Source organism: Ictidomys tridecemlineatus, chromosome 7 (assembly GCF_052094955.1).
Source record: "Ictidomys tridecemlineatus isolate mIctTri1 chromosome 7, mIctTri1.hap1, whole genome shotgun sequence".
Taxonomy (NCBI): Eukaryota; Metazoa; Chordata; class Mammalia; order Rodentia; family Sciuridae; genus Ictidomys; species Ictidomys tridecemlineatus.
In genome coordinates, this window is record NC_135483.1 from 106,405,176 (window position 1) to 106,430,631 (window position 25,456).

The 25,456-nt window shown below is 40.4% G+C and overlaps 1 long non-coding RNA gene across 1 annotated transcript; it reads right to left on the reverse strand.

The window, feature by feature from the left end:
* Positions 1-8,184: 8,184 nt before the first annotated feature.
* LOC120893020 (uncharacterized) lies at positions 8,185-23,271 on the reverse strand. The gene is made up of 3 exons (XR_013423627.1): positions 20,240-23,271; positions 19,450-19,545; positions 8,185-8,415 (listed from the first exon to the last, which is right to left on the reverse strand). It is a non-coding gene; the product is annotated as an uncharacterized LOC120893020 (long non-coding RNA).
* Positions 23,272-25,456: the final 2,185 nt, after the last annotated feature.

Consider the following 25,456-nt stretch of genomic DNA (forward strand, 5'->3'; position numbering starts at 1 on the left):
AGGGGTGGGGTCTTGAAGGGCATGCTGAAACCCTAACCCCTCCTATTTTCTCTTTGTTTCCTGGCTACCATGAGGAGAACAGGTTTTCTCTGCGATATTTTATGGTCTCAGCTGCTTCAAACCCAAAATGATGAGGACAAGTAACTTGGACTGAACTCTCTGAAATTATGAACCAACATAAATCTTTTTTTTTTCTTATAACTTGATTACCTTAGGTATTTTGTCACAGCAAAACAAAGTTAACTAACATAGTTAGTAGTGAATTTTTATCCTTTTTTTTCATTCCAGAGATCAAAAAAGACTCAAAGCAGTGCTTTCTTTAATATAATAGAGATATTAATGTGCAACTATCTGAGAACAAAGAAATAGGGAAGCAAGAAAGTCAGAATTGTGCACTCACCATTCCAGGGTACGTTGCTTCATCAGCACTGGGAGTGGAAAAATGTCCTGGATTTCATGTTTGAATTCCAGTTTTATCATTTGTCAAAGATGTGTGCCATAGGACTGATGTAAAGAATGAATGTGTAGGTGCCTGGTGTGCAGTCTGCCCCATATACAGTGTCAATAGTAACTGTTATCATGATTAGACTCTTATCATAAAGCTTAGGCCCTGTTATTCTCTAGTATCTAAATATACTTCAGATTTTCTGTGCTTGACTTTCTTCCACTGTAAAAGTAGGTGAATGCAGGCTGGGGTTGTGGCTCAGTGGTAGGGGTCTTTTAACACTTGTGAGGCATTGGGTTCAATCCTCAGCATCACATAAAAATAAATAAATAAAATAAACGTCTATCAACAACTACAACAAATTTTTTAAAAAGTAGGTTAATGTATGTGGATAGATAACATGCAGAGTCCTTAAAAGAAGCCTTGTGTGCCAGGCGCGGTGCCACATGCCTGCAATCCCAATGGCTCGGGAGGCTGAGGTAGGAGGATTGTGAATTCAAAGCCAGTCTTAGCAATGGTGAGTCATTAAGCAACTCAGTGAGGCACTGTCTCTAAATAAAATACAAAACAGGGTTGGGGATGTGGCTAAGTGGTTGAGTGTCCTTGAGTTCAATCATCCTCTGTACCAAAAAGGAAAAAAAATGCCACGTAGTCTAATAAACACTTCAAAAATATTCACTATTTTCATTGCTTTGGAGTCTGTTTGCACATTGGGGTCTGGAGGTTTGGTTTCCAAACCATGCCCCTCACCAAAGTTGCCAAGAAACCCATTAACAGAGGACATTGGATTAGATGGTTTAAAGGGTCTACCAAGACATCCTATTCCTTTTTGGAAACCAGATTAGATTTTAACAGTGAAGAACTCGTGAATGGGGTGGATTTCTGGCCGCCAGGTTCATTTCTGGCCTAGTCTCCTCTCACTACCCTGTTGGGCCTTTTCTTCATCCCTATTCCATTGAAACCCTGGCACTTGACAGACTCGCTGCTTGGGCTCATCCCTATCTTCTTTCCAGCCACGCCTACCCAACCAGAAGAAAACAGTGAATCAAACAGCTCCTTGTTGCTCAGTTCTACTTTTGCAGAAAATGTTTTCCAACAAAAAAATCACCCCAAAAGATTGTGTGAGAATAAGAAGATGTGGGTAGGAGTCATTAACAAGATAAGGGCATGTGTGGGGCTCTCATTATTATAAAGAAGGGCCCACTTGGAGCCTGGCTTGCTTTTTCATTAAAACTCTCATTTTTCAATTCTCTGGCCCTTTAGCTGGAGAACCTGAGTGCTCAGCCCCCAGGGAGGTAATTAAGACAAGAAAGGTGTTTATTCAGCTGAGGACTAGAAAGAAGCCTGGCAGCTCAGTCCTGGATGCTCTTGCATCCAAACCCCCCAGAGGACAACAAGTGCCAGCTGTGGCCACTGTGGGGATCCCTTCTCCAGCACCTCCCTTCACAGAAAGTCTGCAAAGGGGATCCTGCCCATCTCTTGCAATGTCGCGCTGATCACAACAGCAACAGCAGCTTCTGCTGCTTCACAAATCCCCATCCGCCTATTTAATTCACACAGGAAGTCCAGGAGCAGGTGCTAATGTCCTCCTTTACAGATACATAAAACAGGAATCAGAAAAGTAAAGATGCTTGCTCAATATAATAGGTGCATTCTTTTTTCCAAAGAATTTCCTGTCAATAGATCACACACGCGCACACACACAAACACAAGCACACACAGGCATATTCACAAAGGCACACAAAACACCCAGACTGACACCGAGACATAGACACAGACACACGATCAGGTGTTGGGCGCAGCAAGAAAAACATAACCTGCTCAGGACTCAGAGGAGGAGAAGTGACAAGCCAGGACACAGGCACTTGCTATCACTGTCCAGCAAGTAGGTCCTCTCACCAGAGAAAGTTCTGCCTCATGAATTAGTTTTAGGGCTGGGGAGTTAGGGAATGTCAAATGTGATGTGAGTAAGGATAGGTCCCTTTAGATCTGGTTCCCACCCTGCACACAGACACTGCCAGCCATTCTTCAGGGGCTGTACAGCATGTCAACTCTGATGCCCTCCTCGAACATTCTTAGTTCCACCGACCACTGTCATGGCCAAGGACATCAGCAGCTCATATTGCCCACTTCCTATTGCTGTGCAAAATATGGCAAGTAGTGAATGATCTTAATCCCTTTTGGCTTATTAATGAGCCACAGCATGTGTCCACACATACAAAGTAGTAAGTGATGTTAGCCATGAATAACAACAGCCTTCCCCTCTGCAGAATCTTACAGAAAGTACAGCTCTGGTGAAATCAGTAGGTCAAATCTCTTAAGTATGTGAATTCTCTGGTCCCCTGGTTTGTTATCCCCATGCAGGTACAGAACACAGAGCTTTTTAAAAATTGTGGTGATTTTAAATCCCATGTGAAAATTATTTGGCATGCCTCTCAGCAGGAGGTGGAATCTCAATCATTTTCTCTTAAATGCGGGCTTCAAGATTTCCTTCAACCCTACAGGATTTAGTGACACTGGGGGACTTCCAAGTATAGCTCATTAGAGAATGAACAGTTTCCTCCTAACTCTTGTCTGCCTTGACATACTTAATCTTGGAACCCAGCTGCCATGAGATGATGAAACCCTGGTCACTCCAAGACATCAGAGGTGGAAGCTTTAGCCAGCATTCCCACCCCTCACCCCTCATGAATGAGGAGGCTTGTACCATGACTCCAACCAGGTACCACCTGATTTTAAAGCCCCTGAGAGAGAACTGTGCCTGTTCAGATCACAGGAAGTGAGATGCAGTAATAAACAATTATGGTTTCCCAAGACACTAAGTGTGTTAGGAAGAGCAGAAGTCCTGTTCTCCCTCTGCTTTCCCTCCACAAAAATCAATACAGAAGAATTCTGTGACCACAAAAAGGTGTGGCGATTTCTCCCCAGTAGCAAGTAAGCAATTATTTCTGCTGCAGCAGACACCAGCTGGCTATCCTTGAATTCAATCCAAAGCTCAGTTCTGACACTATTGACTTTGAGATAGTGTCTGATCCAAAGAACATCCCCACTTCAAACCCTGCCGCCAGATCTTCTACCCCATGTTTTACGGTTGGATTAATTTGCTAGAGTGATGCACAGAACTCAGGGAAACTTTAAACTTAACGTTTATTGATTTTTTTATAAAGAATATTACAGGGGCTGGTGTTGTGGCTTAGTGGTAGAGAGCTTGCCTAGCATGCGTGAGGCACTGGGTTCGATCCCCGGCACCACATAAAAATTAAAAAAAAATAAAATAAAGGTATTGGGTCCATCTACAACTAAAAATATATTTTAAAAAATAATATTACAAAGAATACAGATGTATAAGGTGAAGCATGTGGGAAAGGGCATAGAAATCCCATACCCCTCTTGGGCACTATTCTCCAGACACCTCCATATGATTAGCTCAGAACCCCATCCTTTTGGCTTCATTATTTAGTCATAATTAATTAAATCACTGGCCACTGGTGATCAATTTAACCTTCAGTGCTTCTTCTGTTCCCCGGAGACTCAGTGGTAGGAAGGAAATTCCCAACTTTCCAATCCTGCCTTAGTGCGTCCTGTGACCAGTTCTCTTATTAAAGCCATCCAGAGGCTTCCAGCCCTGACTGACTCATGTGTACACAAAAAGATGTGATTACTTCAGAAATTCTGAGGACCTTAAGAGTTTTATGTCAAAAATAGGAATGGAGGTAAGAAGCAGGCCCAAGATGGCTCCAATTAGCTTGGTCACTGAGACTTCCAGGTCCCTGTGTTTTAGTATGAAGTCAAGGTCATAAATGCCCTGACCCAGCATTTGTGCTCTAGGTCATAAATCTGCTTGTGAGCATGCACTCACTATGTAGAAGCAGACACATGCTTTTAAGTTGCTCAGCAAGGCAAACTTTACTTCTGTAGAAGGGCATGCTACTGAGCCTGGCAAGCAGGCAATTGGGCGGGCAGTCCCTGTTTTTATCACACTGCCCCTGGCTCTGATGGTAATAGCTTGGGGCTACAATCTAGGAGACTGGGTAATTTTTAAAATTGGGGAGGGCAATCTTTGTTTTGGTCTACACATAAAAAAAAAAAACCTAGTGAAAAGACTCCCACCTTTCAAGATAGCATGTCTACTATCTCAACTTGCCTGACATGTTATTCCACCTGCCAGAAGCATGAACTTTTTTCCTAGGGTCTGAGCCACAGCAGGACAGAAGCCAGATGTGTATCTCACGATATCACAGGGTGTGGTGTGCAGAAGTGTTGGGGGATGATGGGACTGATGGCCCATGTACGGATCTCTGCTCTATTTCTGCTGCACCAGTGTTCTTTTTTGGGGTAAATGGACTGTCTTAGCCATAGTTATGGTTAAGGTTGCTAGGGGGAAGGTGGAACCCACAGGGTCAGCTGGAGGAGTGAGGAACCTGGGCTGGGACCTACGCTTTCACTCTCTGCCTTAAGATGTCAGGATTTGCATGAGGTCAGAAATCCCACTCTGGGTGGGAATGGTGAGGCTCCTCTGCCCAGTCCCAGCTGAAGCCTGTAATGACAAGTCCCCAACGTGCCCAGACACATGAATTACAGGGAATAACTGGAACATCCTCATCGTCAAAAAGGATGAAACTGTGGCTCCAGGTCAGACAATCTTTCCAGCAAGTTCTGGTTCTCCTAGGATGATGGTGGTGTGAGAAATGGAAAGTCAGGGGGGTCCATTTTCAGAATATAGTATTTGGCCTTAATGGGGATGTAAGACCTAACTGAACCCATTTTAACTACAGCCATTTCCTTTGACCTCATCAATTTTAAAATTAGCCAGTCGCTTAGATTGTAGCCCCAAGCTACTCCCATCAGAGCCAGAGCAGTGCTGTGTTAGAGATAAAAACAGGGACTGCCCACCCAATTGCCTGCATCCCAGGCTCAGTAGCATGCCCTTCTACAGAAGTAAAGTTTGCCTTGCTGAGCTACGCAGAAGCTTGTGTTTGATTCCTTGCAGCATCACGGTATTTCTAACAGTGGGAAGGTGTAGGTGAGTCCACTGTGCCTCAAATCAGAAAACTCTGATGGGCCTTCCTAGAGTCTACAGAACCAAACCCTGCTGTTTGGTTCATGCTGTGTCATTTGGAGGTAGTCATTTGAAAGTGAGTTTTACGGCCAGCCCCCTTGCCCTAGGACTCAGGCGCAAGTCTATAGGGGCTGAGTCAGTAGGCATGCAAGGAAAAATGTCCTTCCAAAATGACCTCTGCTCTCAGACATATGTGCACCCTCCAGCTTTCCAGACCTGGTGGTCTCTCTTTCCCACACCTCACCCTTCCCAGGTGACACTGAGCTCCTGACCTGAGGCTGAAATCCTTGCTGTAGCCAGGGAACTTGTCATGTGCCTAAGAACCCTCTTCTCTGAGATTCTCCTGTTTCTGTAGCCTGGTTAGAAAACTTTCCCCTCCTCCATTTGATCCTGACACTGGGGACTGGAATTTTGTTCCCTAATGAGAGACTGGAGTGATGGGAACATGAAATTAAGGGAATGATTCTCTAATAAAATGGGCCCTTTGTGCTGACCCCTACAGGCATTCTCTTTGGAAAAGCAATATACCTGCTGCCCTGGCCGGCTTAAGTGGACAGGATGTGTTATGTTCCTCAGGAAACAACCTGTTGTCTGCAGGAGAAATGCAGACACCAGATGCTGATGAGAAAAACCCAAGTTACCCCAGAAGACGAAGAAGAGATCTGTGATTCTTAAATAGACCAGACCCCAGAACTCAGGGTGGTGAGGGCAATTCTCCCTAACTCACCATAAAATATGTAAGAACAGGTTCTAATGAGAACAGGTCCTCATCAGCCAAAGTGACCTAGAGTTGTCACAGCAATGGGGACTTGAAAGTCTGATGTCATTCAGTCAAAAGATGAAAGGTGGATCTGGGTGGGACTCTCTGGAAACTTCCCTGGGACCCCCAATAAAACTGGTGGACAGGAGGTGTGTGTAGTTCCTCTACTTTCTGAGAGGACCTACTCTCTCCCAGGAGAGTGTCCCCTCTCCTCTTTTCAGAACTTTCTAGTAAATCCATGCCTATAACTCTGAGTGATTTGTCTGAAATATTTCTGACTTGATCACAACAATCCAAGTTTAAAGGAAGGGATTTGTGCTGCCTCCGTTTTCCAAAAGGTACCAGCCCTGTAACAACACTTCTGTTCTACCACATTAGTAAAGCTACATTCCACTGACTCTAAGATGCACATTGCCCCCACGTTTCTCTGAAATAGAGCTGCTTCTTACATTCAATGACTTCTTAAATAATCGGTAGTATTTTTCTTTCAGAGTGATACACAAAATAACAACATCTTAGATATGATGCATTGGGGTAACAAAAGACCACGTTATCTAAATTGAGAGAAGTCTTGCTTGAAGCAGAGATTTTTTTTCTTTGAGCCTGCATCAGAATCAGCTAGAAAATTGCTAAAATGTGGATTGTTGCCTCATCTCAGGGTTCCAACAGGTCTGAGGAAAGGGACCAGGGAATTTGCATTTTTAACAAATTCTCAGGTGAGATGTCATTGCTGGTTTGAGGAGCAGGCTCTGAGAACCACTGGCTAAAGGTATCTCTTCTCTCTGGGGCCCACACCCAACCCTGTGTCCCTTTCCCAATGTTCCTCTTGAGAAATGCAAGTCTCCCAGCCTCCCCCATGCTCCCTGATGTGCTCTCCTCTGCATCTTCAGGATGATTGAAGTGGTTCTCTGGTCTCATTTTCTTTGATTTTTCCCTTATTTCCTAGAGTGAGCAACCACCTTTACTGTGATGCCTTTTTATTATATAATTGCTCCATTTCCATCCTTGATAGTGTGATGCCTACAGAGGTTTCCAGTTGTGTTCCTAAATTCCTGAACATCTCTGGTTTCTCTAACAAGCATCGGTCTTTTCAGTAGTGCGAGGGAATGGAACTGATCACATTATGGTATGTGCATGTGTGAATGTGTCACAATGATTCCCACTATTATTTGCAATTATAAAGGACCAATGAAAACAGTTTTTAAAAGTATCCAAATTAAACACACACACACACACACACACACACACACACACACACACACACTCCATGACTATGGTGAAAATATGGAGAAACTATAATTATCTGACATATTTGCTAAAGTCTAAAAAAATATAGCCTCACCTCAGGGTTCCAACAGGTCTGGGGAAAGGAGAATACATTCCTAATACTTCAGCAAAGTGTGTCTTTAATAAACTGTATGTGTGTATAGCCACTTCGGATTTAAAAAAAAAAAGATGTGGTAGTTTCTTGTTGCCAGCTAAAGTACAGGAAGATGCCGAGTTAATTTTTAATTTTAGAAAAAAAATTTCTGGGTATATTCCAATAAAATATTGTATGAGACATTCTAAAAAGATTCATTATTTATCAGAATTCAAATCTGTTTTTTGTTTTGATTTACTATGTCTCTGAGCTCAATTTTACCTAGAAAAAATAAAAATAAGAGCATGCCCACCAAGAAGCTTTATACAAGAATTCTTAATAAATTGTATATATGTACTACATTTATGTATATGTTCAAAGTAGGCAAAAAATTAAAAATAGCACAAATGTTTATTAACAAGTGTGGGCAGATGAACTGTGGTATATTCATATAATGAAATGTTGCTCAGAAAGAAGAGGAGTGTTACAAGAAAATCCAGTGTAAAAGAACCAATTGCAAGGAGCCGTGAGACCAAAGAAAGAGACCAGCAGATCCAGGATCACACAGAGTGCAATTTATTGAAGATCTACTGATAGAAGCATCGGGGCAGTAAGACCAGTAGATCTGGCAATGTGGATTAGAAGTAGAGGGCTGATAAAGTGGGCAGGAAAGAATGACTCCGTTCAAGCCAGCGCATGTGTGGCCCCATTCCAGGCCCTGATGGAGTCCAGTCGTAGAGCACCATATACCACTCCCTTGGTTCCATAGAGTTATGGCATCCTGGGAATCTCTGTGAGGAAACAGACCAGAGTGACTCAGGAGCAATCATAGTTGTTACAATTCAAGATGGCAGCAGCCGGATCCACTTGGATCCATAAAAGGATCAAATTGAGGACACAGCCTACAATGTAAATGTATCTCAAAATATAACACTAAATGAAAGAAGTCTTACACATAAGATCACCTAGAGTACATTTCCTTTCATATTCAGTTCTACAATGGGCAAAATACTTCTGTAAACAATCAACTGTGGGGAACAGTCTCTTTACAGACGTGTAGAACAGGGAGCCCTTTCTAAGATGGGTTCCATATTTTACCAAAAGCTTACATTATGGTATGTGCATATACATTTTTTTCTCCATATTTTCAAGCATTTTTCAAGACATGTACAAAGGTACCCTTAAGGTCTGTAGAGTTAGTTCAATCGTAACTCTCTCTTGTTCATTGCACTGTGTTTAAGTTTTACCTGTGAATAAAGGAACACACATACAGCTTGCTAAAGACACACTTTGATAAAGTATTAAGAATGCATTGTCAGGACATCTACATTAATTTGAAAAGGATGGAAAAATAAAATAGTTTGATGGACTGGTAGGAATCGATAGAAACAAATGAACAAAATGTTAATTATGGAATTTTCTGTTTAAAATTTTTGTAATCAAAAGTGGGAAAATTGGGTTAATGAGAGTAACCTCTTTGTGCTCCCATGCAGCACCTCTGCCATAATTGGTGGAAAGAAAGAACCCCTTGGTTTGTAAAATAAAATGTTAAGAAGGTAAGCCTTCTGTGCATAAATGGTAGCTGACTGCGTGGTCAATGAGCACATCTTTGGGTTTCCTTGTATATCACGGGTTTGCATATGGGAGTGGGTGGGGAACTGTTCTTTCCTTCTGTGTATCCTGTATCATAATTAGCTCTCCTGTCCAAAGGATGAGTGGTGAGGGGCATCTTCACACCCCTCAGAACTAGAAAATAGCAGTATGTACAGGGATTGCCCCATGAATGCCTTGTGCTAGGAATCTGGCAGAGCCCAGATCTCATTCTCAGTCACCCTCAGCAGACTGAGTCACTAGCATGGCACTGGGGAGCCAGGCACATTCTGTACCTGATACAGAAAAGGAATAAAGGAAAAGCCATATTATGAAATCAACAAGGAGTAGGGAAAAACAATTTTTAGGAGATTGTAAGTGTGCCTTCATGTAGACTTATTTTGTAAACCAGAAAGCCACAATAATGTGACAGACCCTAAATGGGGAATCAGTTGAAAAACACTTTGCAGAGATTTATTTTCATTATGCTCCAAACTGAATGTCTGTGCTCATTAAACAGACTGGTGTGATAAATTATTTTGGGCTCTGGCACACGATCACTCCACCAGAACAACTGACACTTGGGAAGAGAACTGTGTTAGTCTGGCCCTGGGATCCCGCCCGAGACTGATCTGTCTCCAGGGAGGTTGACGGGAGGGCAAGGGTCCTTCATCTGCATCAGCTCCTCTTGTCAGCTCTTCCTCCCGTCCCTGTGCCCTCCCCCACACCTGTATTCACAGGCACAATATAGTCACAGTGGCATGCCTACCCCCAGTGGTCAGGCCAACCTATTGGTACTGGATTTATGCAAGTGAGGGGAAGAGGAGATGTTATGTTATATGTTACGCTCATACTATATGCTAAGCAATCTATTTGGCTCTTTCTATTCATTATTGGGCAGAGGAGATGCATGGGGTCTGCACCTAGTTCCCACATCCCCTCAATCCTATGCGTCTTACCCACATTCCATCACAGGGGCAAGGCTGGTACCAAGCACACACATGGACCCAGTGTCCACAGCCCCTTCTTCCTGTACATCCCAGCTACAGTCATGAGACAGAGATGGACACAGGCACAGGCTTGAGGTCTGTACTCAGAGGTCCTGGCTCCTTCTTCCTGCACATCACAGTTGCAGTCACAGGGGAAACCTGCTCACTGGCAGGAGCTCAGGCTGTGACGTAGAGTTAGTTCAATCATAACTCTTTCTTACTCATTGATATTATCATCGCCTTTGTTATGGAGGAAGAATGCAAGCAACTCCTCTCACCATTGACTCTCATTATCTCATTTAATCATCTTAACAAGCTTAGGAGGTCCTATTGGAGGAAATTCCCAAATGACCCTTGTACACAGAAGGGCCTGTCCTTAGTTACAGGTTAATTCCTTTGCATTCCCATGCCCTCTGAGCATGGAAGGAAGGAATGTATCCTATGTCCAGTACATTTGGGAGCAGCAGCAGGCTCATATGCAGAGAGAACTTACTCTCTCCTGTTCATCTGTTAATAATCTGACCACCGATGGGATCCCAAATTGACTCTGCACCTTCATGCCTTGGGCTCTCGGGCACAGAAGGCCTGAAGCTCTCCTCTTGCCTGAGACTGAATAGGTAGGTCCAATCTGAGAATGCCTTGCCTGTGACTGAGTGGGCTGGTCTGATCTGGGAATAAATTGAGGAAGCCCCTCATCAACATCTCTATCACTACCAGTGATATTCCCATGTCCAGCTGTGTAGCTCCTAATTCTCTGCATCTCCCTTGGCCAGAGCAAACACAAACAAGGAATTCTATACCAATGGGGCAAGCAGAATGGTGCTATGACCCTGAGCTGCTTCACTCTGTTTCTGCAGCCAGATGGATGGTGGCCAGTTGCCTTTGACAATTGGAGTTGGGCAGGGGCATGGAACTTGGAGAAAAGGGGTCTTCAGAGGACAGACAATAACTTCCTAGAGAAAACAGGACTTGGGATGGCCCTTGTGGGATGGTGAGTGTATTATAGATTGATTATCCTAGGTTATTTATGAAAGCGATGAATCTCTCCATGGTGCTAGCAGGCTTACTGTGGTGTGAAATTTAGCTTGGTGGCCTGATATCCTCATAGTGGTCCTGCAGAGTCTATCTTATCCATGCTTTTTTTGTTGCTTCCTTATGCCATCCTGATCCCAAAAGACCCCAATCAATCAATAGACAGGAGAACTGAGAACTGTGCTGTCTGCCTCCTGTATAAGCTGCTTCTGAAAGGCATGACTTGCGCTCCAGGAGCTTTGGCCTGCAGTCAGATATTTCAGGAGGAGGGATGCTGCAGAGGTTTTTGCATGCACCTGTGTTCTTCCTAACTACTATAAGGAAGTACAGACTGTGCTGTTTATGTTCATCTTCTTCTTTTAGCTGTTGTCTCTTTTTTATTATGAAGTATTTCAAGCACATGACCAAATGGTACAGGATGATATAATGAATACACACCAGCAGCTTTGACAAGTTCTAATATGTTGTCCATTAGCTTCAGATTTTCAAGAAATGAAGTAACCCAAGGGCCCTACCTACCCCTCCAAGGGTATTTCCGCCCCTCATTCTAGAGCTACAAACTTCTGTGAGTTTAGCTGAGAATCACAAACAACTTTCCTGCATATAATTCTATTCTAGAAAAATAAGTCTGTAGCTTTAAAATGTTAAACATATAGCATGGTACTCTATATACTGTTACACAGTTTGCTTTCTTCAGTGAATAGAATTTTTTGAAATTTCAATATATTCATGGAGGCATTAGAATCTTTCAAACTGTTGTAATTGATTATTGGCATTTTTCTATTATTCAACCCAACAGCTCTGGTTAACAAATTTTAAATTTAAATAACTTTATATTGGAAAAAAATGTATTATAATGAATTTATAATGCTGATGGTCACTTAAGGTAAGTCTAATAAGATTTGAATAAGTTTCTTAAAGGGCCATGTGCTAAAAGGTTTGGTCATCAGTCTGCAGTGCTATTGGGAGGTGATGGTTCCTTTAAGAAGTGGGTCCTGGAGGGAGAAGTTAGGCCAACTGGGGGTGTGTTCATGAACAGGACTGTGGGACACCAATTCCCCATCCTTATCTGTCTCTGCTTCTCTCTCTCTCTCTCTCTCTCTCTCTCTCTCTCTCTCTCTCTCTCACATGCATGCTCCTGTGTTCTTCCTAACTACTGTAAGGTAAGAAGATTTATCTCCAGCATGTGATGCTACCATGAGGTACTATCTCATCACAGACACAAAAGCAACAGGCCAACCAGTCACAGACTGAAACCTCCAAAACTGAGAGCCAAGATAAACCTTTCTTTTTTTAAAGTTGATCTCAGGTATTTTGTTACAGTAATGGAAATCTGAATAACAGGTTCACAGCAGAGGGACTCAAACAAGAACTAGGAGTTGACCACCAGGCTTCCTGTGCACTTGTGGAAGCGGTTTTGCAAGAATCCCTTTATGTTTTCCCATTTCTATCATCCCTTGTTTTGACCCACAATTTATTGACACTATTTTTTGTTTGTTTTGTTTTCATCTGAACACAGATTTTTCTAAAATTCTGAATAACAAAAGATTGAGAGTCCAGATAACATTATACTAGTCTGTTGTGTTTCCATAGTTAGAGTGCATGTCAATTTGTGTTTTTTTTAGATTTGTGCTACCAGATAAGGTATCACCATATGCATGTGGATATTGAAATTAATTAAAATTAAACTTATGTTTGAAAAAGGTTCTCAGTCTAACTAGTAGCCATATTCAAGCCACTTAAAAGTGACAATGTGGCTAGTGGCTTAGACAGTACAGCTTTTTCACATCCCAGAAACTAATGTTGAGTCAATTTCTGTTTTGCTTAATATTCTCATTTCATCAGATTCTGACCTTATATTTTTAATTTTCTTTCTTTTCACTTATTCCATTAGTTAAATATTCTTTTTTTATTATTTCTTAAATTAAGATGCTTAGTTAGTTAATAACTAAGAATGGTGGTTTTTCCTTGCTAATATAAACATTTAAGGCAATGTCCTTTTAGGTTCTACTCATTTGCATCCCACACATTTTTATGTAACATCGACATTATTATTTACTATTCAATTCATTCAGCAAATATTAGTTAGGTACATGCTTTGGGTTCCGTGTATGGCTCTGGGTGCCATGGACGTAGCAGTGAACAAAAAAACATCCAAACTCTGTCGCTCAAAGAGCCTACATTCTAATGGCTGCGGGGAGAGGTGTGTGCAGAACCCTAGGGGCCTCCTGATCTCTGTTAGAAGGAGATAAATGTCATGGAGGAATCAATGAAGATTCAAAGCAAGGGTAAATGGGAGCTGTGGGTGGGGTTCCATGGGTATTATGATTTGTACCATTCCCACCAACACGCCATCATGAAATTTAATCACCATATGAATATTAAGAGATGAGACAAGCCAGGTGTGTGGGTGCAAGCCTATAAACCCAGCGGCTTGGGAGGCTGAAGCAGGCAGGTGGAGAGTTCAAAGTCAGCCTCAGCAAAAGCAAGGCGCTAAGCAACTCAGTGAGATTCTGTCTCTAAACAAAATACAATGTGACTCAGTGGTTGAGTTCCCCCGAGTTCAATCCCCAGTATCTTCTCCCCACCCCTCGAAAAAAGAGATGAGACAAGGTGGGACCTTTAAGAGGTGATTAGGTCTTGAGGGCTCTTCCCACATGAATGGACTAATCAATCCATTCATGGGTTAATGGGTTACCTCAATATTGAGTCTATTATAGAAGGCAATTTGGCTCTGTGTCTTGAGTATGCTCCTGCTGTCCTGTGCCCATCTCAGAATTCTGCAGGGTCCCCACAAGAAGTAAGACCCTCACCAAATGCAACTTCTGCACCATAGTCCCTCCAGCCTCCAGAACTGTGAGCCAAATAAATTTTGTCCTCTGTAAGCTATCCAATCTCCAGAGTTCTATTGTAGCAGCAGAAAACGCACTAAGACAGGAATTCAGGTGAATTTGGGCACAGGACCGAACAAGGCATAGGAGGGAGCCAGACCAAGGGAAGGAGCATTCCTGCTCCCAGCCCAGGGCAGCCTCAGCATGGGTTATGCTGCCACACTGAGGAACAGCCAAGGACCAAGGAACAACATGGAGGGTGAGATCTTCAGAGCCTGTGGGCCATTGTAAGGTGGAAGGTTTTCATTTAAATAAAATAAAGATTGAGGATTCTGAGTCAAGGAATAATGTATTTTTATTTTCATTTGAAGATCCTCATTCTGAGAGCTATGTTAAAATCGACTGTAGGGGTGAAACAGTAAAAGCAACAAGACCAGGGATAGGCAGTGTGTTGCAAGAGAGAGGCTGAAGGAGCAGCCAGTTGTATAAAATAAGGTGGTCGGATTCTGGATATATTTTGAAAGACTGGCCAACAGAATTTTCTAGTGACCAAATGTGTAGAATAAGAAACCAAGAGAATAATCTATTAAAAAAAACCAAACAAACAGATTTGGGTTCTGAGCAACTAGAAGGACAGGGTACTATGAACTGATATATAACAAGAGTCTATAAATTAATTGAGCCAGGAGAGGACCAAGAGTTTGGATTCTGGTAGGCGGAGTTTGAGATGCTTATTAGAGATGCACAGGGAAGAGGTCTAAGTCTGAGATCTGGGGATCCAACATGGGAGTCACCAGTTTAAAGGAGGTATTCAAGAACATGTCATGGGTCAGAGAAGGAAACAATGCAATGACCTACTTTTTTGGTCGTCTTTGTTGAGCACTTGGAGAGAAAAGAAGGAAATAGCAAAGGAGGCAGGGCCCATGTGGCTGATGACTATAAATACTCCAAAGGGCCAGTGAAGAAAGCTGTGTAATGAATGAGTCATTTGTGGCGGGCTACCAAGCAGAGGAACTCAAACAAGGACTAGGAGGTGCCCACCAGGCTTTCTGTGCACTTGTGGAGGTGGCTTTGCAAGAATCCCTTTCAGTTTTCCCATTCCTATCATCTCTTGTATTGACCCACAACTTATGGACATGATTATTTGTTTATTTTGTTTTCATCTGAACACAGATTTTTCTAAAGTTCTGATTAGAATTGATTTATGACTTAATTTTTTGTTGATCAGAGGAAATGCCCCATAATTTAGATCCCAGTTCTTCAGTGCTGCTGAGAATTTACTTTGTGATCAGCGTGTGGTTCATGTAATTGATTTTTTTTTTTTAGAACAGCAACTGTTTTTTCACATTGTTGAGGGAGGATAGTTTTATTTATTTATTTTTCTTGTTTTTGTTATTGTTTTTCATACGTATATCCTCTTTGGGGTACAATTGACAATTAAATGCACAAATGTAGAGTATTCAATTTGTTTTATACATATTACCCCCAAAATGATAGTAAACATATCCATCATCTTGCAAAATTTCCTCAATGTGAGGGATAATTTTAAATGAAGCTATTTTATTAAATAAGTAACTTAAAAATAAAAATTTTAAAATAATTCTGCCTCCTTGATTTTAAAGGGTGCACAATCCACATTATCTTTACCCATTTGTCGATGGACTTTGTGTTGTTTCCTTATCATGGGAAAAGAAATTCTGCTATTTTCACAGTATGGATAAAACTTGAGAACATTATGCTAATTGAAATGAGCCAGTTATAGAAGGACAAATACTGCAGAATTTCACTAACATGAGGTATTGAAATTAGTCAAACTCATAGGAGCAGAGAATAGAACAGTGGTTACCAAGCACCTATGGGGTCAAGGAGAAATGGGCGCTTGTTCAATTGGCAGAGAGTTTTAACTACGTAAGATAAAGAGTTCTATATTGACATAAGTATTATGCATAGAGACTTTATTAAAAGGGTGGGTCGCAAGCAAGCTAGGTGTTCTTATCACCAAAAACAAACAAAACCAAAAGCCCAGGAAGTTTGAGAGGTTAATGGATATGTTTATCATCTTAATTTGGGAGGTGTTTTCCTATATCTATGTATAAATTCAAATTGTGTACATTAAATGTGAAGTTTTTTTATATATCATTTATACCTCAATAAAGCTGTTAGAATATTCTATAATTGCACTACCTTTTTTCCTTAAGGTAAATGAACTACTGAGAGATTTTTGTCAGACTTTCTCATTACAATTTTGGATTTGTAATTTTCTTTCTGTAATCCATTAATGCTTGCTTTTGCTAATTGAAGATTGTGCAAATTAATGAATACTAATTGAGAATTCTTATATCTTCCTAGGTACTTTTTTCCTGTAGCAAACTTTTCTATTCATAATGGCATTTTATTCTTATGTATATTTTGCGGATATTAGTATTTCTATGCTAGCTTTTTTTGAATTAATAGTTTAATTTTTTATGGTTTTCTGTTAACTTTTTGTTTTTCCTGTATTTTGTACACTTTTTTAAATAACTAACTCATGATGAGACTCTAGTTTAAAATATAATTTAGTAAGAAGTATTTTTAACCATAAAATTCAATCAATTTTCATTTACTTTGAGTGTTGATCATTATAGAATCATTGTAGAATTATATTTCTGACTCTCTTATTCTGAGCTATTTTCCCTGGAATTTCTGAGATTCTTTCTCTTCCTCCCCCCCCCCCCCCGGCCTTTTACTCTATTAACCAATTCTATAATTATCTTATTATCTCTACTCTTGTAGTAGTCAAAAATCTCTTATTTGTTCTTTTGGTGGTAGCACATCTTTGAGGATGTATACTTCATTTCAGAAGTCTAAAGGTGATCTATTTTTTCCACTCTTAGTCAAAACCATGTAAAAACTTGAAACTTATTTCATGAAACTGCTCATCCCTTCCATTTCTCCTTACCTGATATTTTCCCATTCCACCCTGTTTATAGTTAATTTTTTCTTGTTTTATGTTTTCTAGTTCCTTATTCTACCTCTCTTCTTTCTTCAGGATTTTATTTCTTTCATCATAAAATATATGTTTTGTTAGTTTTTTTTCTTTATTTTTTTTTTGTTTTTGTTTTGTTTTTTCAATCTGCTCATGGTTAACTTAATCTTTATTTCTGTAACTGTCGGGGTTACTGGGAACACCTTATGAATGTTGTCTTCCAGTTTCTGTTACTATAAAAAGAAACCTGATGTCTTTCCTTTGTGGAGACTTTGGCTTTGTGTGCTGCAGCTTCAGGATAGTGTTTCTGGGTTTGGATTTATTTTCACTCATCCTGCCTGGAGCAGATTTGGAGTGAGCTGCCAGAAGAAGAGCCATTGTGACTGAAAAACCAGGTAATGAGCTGGGTGTGGGGGGGGTGCTTACCTGTAATCTCAGCTACGGGGAAGACTTAAGACAGGAGGATGGTGAGTTCAAGGCCAAACTGGGTGAAGGCCGAGAGGGAGAGGGAGAGGGAGAGGGAGAGGGAGAGGGAGAGGGAGAGGGAGAGGGAGAGGGAGAGGGAGAGGGAGAGGGAGAGGGAGAGGGAGAGGGAGAGGGAGAGGGAGAGGGAGAGGGAGAGGGAGAGGGAGAGGGAGAGGGAGAGGGAGAGGGAGAGGGAGAGGGAGAGGGAGAGGGAGAGGGAGAGGGAGAGGGAGAGGGAGAGGGAGAGGGAGAGGGAGAGGGAGAGGGAGAGGGAGAGGGAGAGGGAAGTTCTAAGTTATAGCCTCAGTTTCACATACCATGCCTAATTGTTTTATGCTTCTTTCTTTATTTCTGGCCACAAATGGAAAGCTGACCTACAAGATTAAGAGGAAAGAAAAATCTCCAAATGAAGGCTAAGGTTGGCTCCGTGCCATCTTGAAACCTGAGAGACAAGTCGTTGGTCTGGAGTACATTGCCAGCTTAACACCATCAATGTTAAATATAGAGGTGAATCTCTTAGCAAAAGGGTTTTATTTGGGAACGATGTAAAGATTAGTGCAATTCAGGACACTCACACAGGTCAGGGTGGCCTCCAGTATATCTGAAGAACAAGGGAAAATTTCTGGATTTTATCAGGAAGAAGAAAACTTACGTAAGTTGTTGGGAAAGAAAGTTCATTGGTGCAGGCCATATCTTTCTGCATTGGCAACCTCTGATGAGTGATTGATGGCAATTGCTGGGTAAAACTTCTAATTTTAAACTCACAGCAGGCTGTTTCATTGGATTAAGTTTACAAGACAGCATCTCAGGCAACCCAGCTGCCTAAGTGGCTAGCTGTTTTTGGATGCCACCTGCCCTTTGCAGGTCTCCTGTAGTAAACTGTGGTATGGAAATTTTTCTTAGGATAGTTCCTATTATCAAGACAACTCATGTTCCTAGAGGTATTCCCTGGCTCCATTGGGTCAGGGTTTTACACATGTGGCTCCATTTTGAATCCAGCAACTTTGACAATACATATGCTAAAATCCTCCCAACTAAGACCAGCTGCACTTCAACTCTGCACAGATGGGGCGCACTCTGCTCTCATCTGGTAAGCAAGAGTTGAAGGAAGAGCCTGTAGTCAATCAAGAATGTTCTTAACTTTCTGATTGCTCAAAAGCTTGTCAAGCTTGATCAAGGCACACCATAGACTCGTTGTCTCAGAACAAGAACACTCTACCTATGGCTGTCAGGGTCTGTTCCTATTTCGGATCCTGATTCTTTTAGGAAGCTAAAGTCATGTTCAATCTAAAACGCTCTGTTTCCTTCACTGACCATGCCAGCCCCTGCTCTGTTGGCTTAGGAAACCTGGACTACATTTTACAACTTACTTTATCAGCATGTTCAGCTGTAAGTCAATTACAATAAATAAATCTATTAATCTAAAATTTCTCATTTGTTCAGAAATTGCTAGTGGAAAATTAAGTTTGCCCAAATGACTGGAACATCTGATAATTTTTTCCTTTTATGTTTTATTAAAGGTTCAAAGAAATTAACCGAATTAATCAAGGTCCCTAACTAGCAAGTTTCAGTCCAAGTTTTACTTTGTCTTTCAATGTCTTTTTTCCTGCTCCTACTGTCTGAGAAAAGTGTGAAATATTGTGACAAAAGCAAGAACTAGAGATTTCACGGATTAATTAGTATATGTTCAGATGCAAGAAAAATAGAAACAACTGTCTTAAACCTTAGGAGTATCCATCGTTTACTCAATAATCAGTTCTATGATGAGAAGCTTAAAGGTTCATCAGTGAGTCCATCAAGAACGCGTCTCTTTGGGGTATGTTGGCTCTTTGTCCTGTGTTAATCACTTTACAATCTCAAGATGGTAGCCTGCAGTTCCAGGCTATGTTTTCACCCCAGAATACCAGATACACAATATAAATAGAGAAAGAGTCTCTTTTATCAAAAAATTACCTTTTATCAAAACCTACTGCAGAAGCCTCAGAGCAGGTTTCTTCTTTTCTTCAGTGACTGGAATTGTCATATGGTCCATCCTTGCTTTAAGGGAGGCTAGGAATGAAAACAGCAAATGTCCTGGCTGCAGACATTTTCTGCTCCAAACAAATTTTTTTTTTTTATGTAAGAAATGAAGGGAGTGGGTTTTGATGATAACTAACACACACCAGATAGTTTCCTCTAAAACCTGAACACTTTTGAATTATCTCTCAGAGCCACATCTTGAGCATGAGCTGAGCTCACCGACACTGCCTGAGGATCCTACCTTCCCTGCACCATCTGGATCCCCTGCCATCCTTCCCCCACACACCCTCAGTGCACTCTATAGTCTCCTAACCTTGGGCACTTGTGCCTGCCTCTCAGAGGGCACTAATTCATTCAACAGCATTTAAAGAGGGTGGTTTGCACAAGGCTCCCCGGGTGGACCCTTGAGGCCCTAGGATACATCACCTTCTTAAAGTAGGGAATTCAACCAAGTGCTATGAGCACTTAAAAGGAGAATGTCCACCATAAAACAAACTATTCTAGTAACTCCCATCTTTAAAAAAAAAAAAAAGTTGTTCACCTGAGCCCCACATTCCTTTCTGACAATGACACCCCATTCCTTCTTATCTCTTCATAGCTCATATCTTAATCTCCAAATCTACCATTTTCTCTTTTCATAATTTTCACCAGGTTTCTTCTGGCTCCCCTTTAAAAGTTGTCATTGTCAAGATCACCCCAAGTGATAAATTCAATAGACACTTACTTGTGTGTCCTCAGAGCCTCTCAACAATGTCTCCAGGTGAATGTGGCCAAGAGGCATCCAATCCTACAGAACATCCTGCCCAAGGAAGAAGCATGAGACTCTGGGTGGGGTCAGAGGGGCAGGGAGTGCCCAGGTACTGGTGGAGTGACAGATGTTTGGGAAAATAGTGAGAAAGGGATAGAGTTTGAAAGCCCAGTTAGGCATCTGCACTTCATTCACAGATATGAAACACATCTGAAGAATTTTACATGTGCTCTGAAAACTAAAGACAAAATTAATCTCTAAATACCCAACCCACCATCAAAAGAAAGAAAGAAAAACACAGCATTAAAGAGCAGAGTTGGAGGACTGTTCTCAACACTTACTTTAAAACAACAGTAATTAGGAAAGTATTGTTTTGATGAAAGAACAGACAAATATATCAATAGGACAAAATAGAGAACTCACCAATAGATCCATGTAAATATACTCAACACATCTTTGACAAAGGAACAAAGACAATCTAATGGAAAAATAAAAGGCTTTTCAGAAAATGGTGCTGAAATAACATGATGCCCACGTGCCAAAACATGAAACTAGACTTCTCTCTGTCTACAAAAATTAATTCAAGATGAATCACAGACCTAAGTATAAAAATCACAACTGAAAAACCACTAGAGGAGAGCAGGATAAAATCTTAGTAACCTCAAGTTTTACTTTTTGACACAACAGAAGCACAATCCATGGAAGAAAATAAATGATGGATCAGCTAAGCTTCAATAATGTAAGAAAACGCTTGACCTATGAAATACTCATATAAGAGAATGAAAAGACAAACCACAGGGGCCAGGATTGTAGCTCAGTGGTAGAGCACTTGCCTAGTATGTGTGAGGCCTTAGGTTCTATTCCCAGCACCACATAAAATAAATAAACAAAATAAAGCATTGTGTCCATCTACAACTAAAAAAATATTTAAAAAAAAAAGAAAGAAAAGACAAACTACAGACTTGGAGAAAAGATTTGTAAAATACATATCTAATAAAGCACTGGTATCCAAAACATAAAACACATCCTTGAAAGTCAGCAATAAGAAAACAGATCATTCAGTTAAACATGGGCAAAATATTTGAAGAGAAAATTAAAAATGAAAGATTGCCAATGACAATTAGGCACATGAAAAGATGGTCCACATCATCTCACCCAGAAATTGCAAATTACAATGACTGCAATAAAACCACTCTTTCAATTATTGTAACAGTAGACACATAAAATTATGTACTTTACATACTATAAATGCACAATACAAAGAGTAACTCCTGATGCAAGCTATAGGTTTTAGTTAACAACATTAGTATCTGTTCTTCTTATATAACAAATGTGCCCACTTATGCAAGATATGATAATAATGGAAGTGAGCATAAAAGAGGGGGTCTATGAGAGTTCTCTGTACTATCTGCTCAGTTTTTTCTATAAATCTAAAGCTGATCTTAAAAAAATCTAATTTTTAAAAATTACAAATAATAGTTATCATGGTATGATTCTCAATTTCAGAATCAAATGTTGATATTTTTCCAAATGTTTTACCTTATTTTGTTTGCCTAAATTTCACTGGTGAGAGTACAATATTTTTAGGAAAAGATACCTTTTTTTTTCTTTGCTTGCAATCCCCAAATACCTATTAAAAGTTGTGAGGTGGTGAAATGCATGGAGTTAGAGCTTAAACCATAATTTGACAGTAAAAATTTGAAATTAGCTTATATTCTTCTGAAGCCATCTTAGCTTTATGCTAGATGAAAATTTTGAGTTATCCAATATATAGTGAGCATTTATTCCAGCTCATTGAAGCTAAATATTCACAGGACTCACTGAATTAATTTGTGCAGGAATGTTATTTTTAAGAGAGGCTATTGTAAATTCTAAATCATGAGAGCTATCTTGGCACTTCAGATACGAAAATGCAATGGTATCGTGAAAGCAGCATTTGATTCCTAAAAGAGCAGAATGTCTCTGTGTTATGTTTTTGTGTTTCAGCTTGCTGTAGACAATTCTTTAATAAAACCACATTTGGAGTTGAATGGGATCATGAGGCCTAAAGGTGTCTTCAGAGGTCATTTGGTTCATCTTCCACATTTCCAATGTTATTAAACTCCCCCAAATTAAATCTCTCGCCTTATTAAATCTAGATCTTGCCAATGCACAGTTTTCCATGTGCTCATAAAACTTGGCCTTCTCCCTTCTGGGCACAGACACAGACCATACTTGCCAGCCTTCCTTGTGATTGGTGTGATCACGTGACTGAAGTAGAGCCTGTGGATCATGAGCAGAAGAAGCCATATGTGTTACTCCCAGGCTTGGCCCAATCCGAAGCTCATATGGCTGATGAAGTTTTATTCTCTTATCTGAAATGATGGAGGAAAAAAATAAAAACATATTTTGCAGGACCTGTATATCTACAGCCTGAAAAGGGACCCTGAGCTATAGAGGCTGGAATCCTACAGAGAAAAGAGGCTCTTGGAGATGCATCTTTCATTCTGGAGCTTATGCTGGTTTTGGATGAGAAAACCCAGGAGAAAGTCAAGCAGGAAGAAGAAACTCAGAAGATACCTTGGAGCCTTCTGAGATTAGTCGAATGTGATTAGAATCATCATTTTACAAAGAAACAAGGTCCCAGAGAGGGGAAGTGAGCCCACCCTGCAGCCATTTATTGATTCTCAAGCTTTGAAATACAAGAACCTGGGAAGGTGCGCAGAAAGTGGTGAAAACAGGAGAGTAAGACAACAGAAGGCTTCAGTTTGGACCCTTAGTGGCCTTTACTTTCATGGTGTGTTGAACCTAAAATAGGCCAGACTTTACAAAGACTGAAAACCAGCCCCTGGGGTGCTCCAACAGATACCAGGTTGAATTGACCTGCCTAACCCTGTGGCCAGAGGATGGATTGAACCACAACTGAGGAAAGATGACATGCATCTGGGTCTCTCCAGTGTTTAAGACTAAGAGAAAAAGCCTACAATACCACGAAACAAGGAAAAGAAGAGGGAGGGAAAGGGAGGGAGAAGGGGAATTGCACGGAAGATGGAAGGACACCTTCATGAGTTCACAAAATACATATACGATGGTGTGAGGGGGAAGGGAAGAAAAAAAAGAGAGAAGAGAGAGAGATAAGTGTCACAGTAGATGGGTAGAGAATAGTGATGGGAGGGGAGGGGAGGGGTGGGGGGATAGGGAGGGCAGCAGAATACAACTGACACTAGGATTGCTGTATTTATACATATGGATGTAAACCAATGTGATCCTGCAATCTGTACACATGGAAAAATGAGAATTCATACCCTATTTGAATCAAATGTATGATAGGTCAAGATCATTGTATTGTCTTGAGCAATTAATAAATAATAATAATAATAAAATAAAAAGATTTAATCAAATCAGTTTGTAAAGATCTATAATGATTTGTAAAGATCTATAATGATTAAAATTTGCTTAAAAACCAATACTCCAGTATTATTGCTTCTGTCAAACTCTAGAAGAATTAGCTTAAGCTTAAAAGAACAATATGTAGAAAAAAAAGAAAAGAAATCAAGAGACACATGATATTCTATGGTTAAGAAAATAGATGACAAGATGAAGAAATTCACCAGAGAACTGGAATGCATGAAGAAGAACTAAATGAAATTTCTCAAACTGAAGGGTGCAAAAATGAAATTAGAAATTAGTAGGTGGTCTGAACAGCAAACTGAAGAGAGGATTAGAGAACTAAGGGGTATCAGGTAGAATCAACTCTACTTACCTATCTCTTCAAATATTTGTAAGAAATAAAGATTTAATACAAATAAAAATATTTAAAAAAAAAACATGAGAAATCTAAGGGCAATGACGAAATTACCTAACACGCATGTAATGAGAGGTCCAGGAGGGGAAGTCAGAAATCATGAGTCAGAAGAAATGGTGAAATTACATTGTGTGCATGTAAAGATGCGTAACAACAAATTCCACCATTATGTACAACTACAATGAACCAATACAAAAATGTGAAAAGAGAACACCTATTTGTTATCTCTTAGCATCTATAGGTCAAAAGTCCAGCTAGGCCGACCTGGTTTTACTGCTTAGAATATTACAAGGCTAACATCAAGGTGGTCAGCTAGTGAGGCTCTCATCAAAAGGCTCTAGTTGTTGAAAGAACTCTGCCCCATGCACTTAGAGAGCTCAGGTCCACATTTCCTGTGGCTGTCAGCTTGGGATCATTTTCAACTCTTTAAGACCACCTATGTTCCCCCATCAAATTGCATCCTTCATCTTCAAATTGACCCCTTCATCTTCAAATTGCCTCTTCTAGCAATAGCCCACCTACTTTTCCTCACTCTTCAAATCTCTCTGTAATTACACAGGACACAATTTTGCTGTGCTGACACTCCATTACAAAGATTTCGTTCTTTCCAGCTTATAACAACTACTCCTTTACTTTCATCTGAGCTCTTACCAGTAATATCCTAGGTGTATATTTCTACTAACATTCTGTTCTCTAACATTTAGGTGTTTTTTTTCTTTTAAAAAAAAGGTGATTTATGATTTTTTTAAAATTCTCTTTTACTTCAACATTGTCCATATCTGGGAGTCTCTTCAAAGTCATCTACAATTTTTCTATAATGCTTTTTCAGAATTCTTCCAGCATTCACCAATTGCTTGATTCCAAAGCTACTTCCATCGTTTGGGGGCATATAGAAGTAAAGCAAATACAAAGCATCAGAAATAACAGAAGCAGCAAGCTGAGGAGGATTTGAAAAATTATAAAGTAGCCAATTATCTTCTGTCATTAAGGTGTTTATTAGGAAGGAAAGTGGGTTAGGCAAAATCTAGGGGGCGCTTCAAAAGCCAAGTTAACTCACTGTAATCTCTTAGTGATGCAGAAGCATCCAAAGTCTTATTGAGATAAATAAGAAAGCAATTTTGAGTAGATCAAAACAAAAGGGAGTGTGTTTTTTTGTTTATTTGTTTTAGTTTGAGTCAATCCAAATGAAAAGCGTGTGAAATTCCTAATGTCAAGAGGCCAAGAGGAAGATTGACGTAGCAGAAAGAGGACACACACTCTGAGTTTGAGACCTAGCTCAGCATCTGTGAGTTCCATGCCCTGTAGCAATCTCCTTAATGTTTCTGAGACTCATTGTATTTATCTGTTTGTAATGGGACACCTTGGACTTGAGAACTCTGATTACCTCCAAAGGAATAAAATATGATATC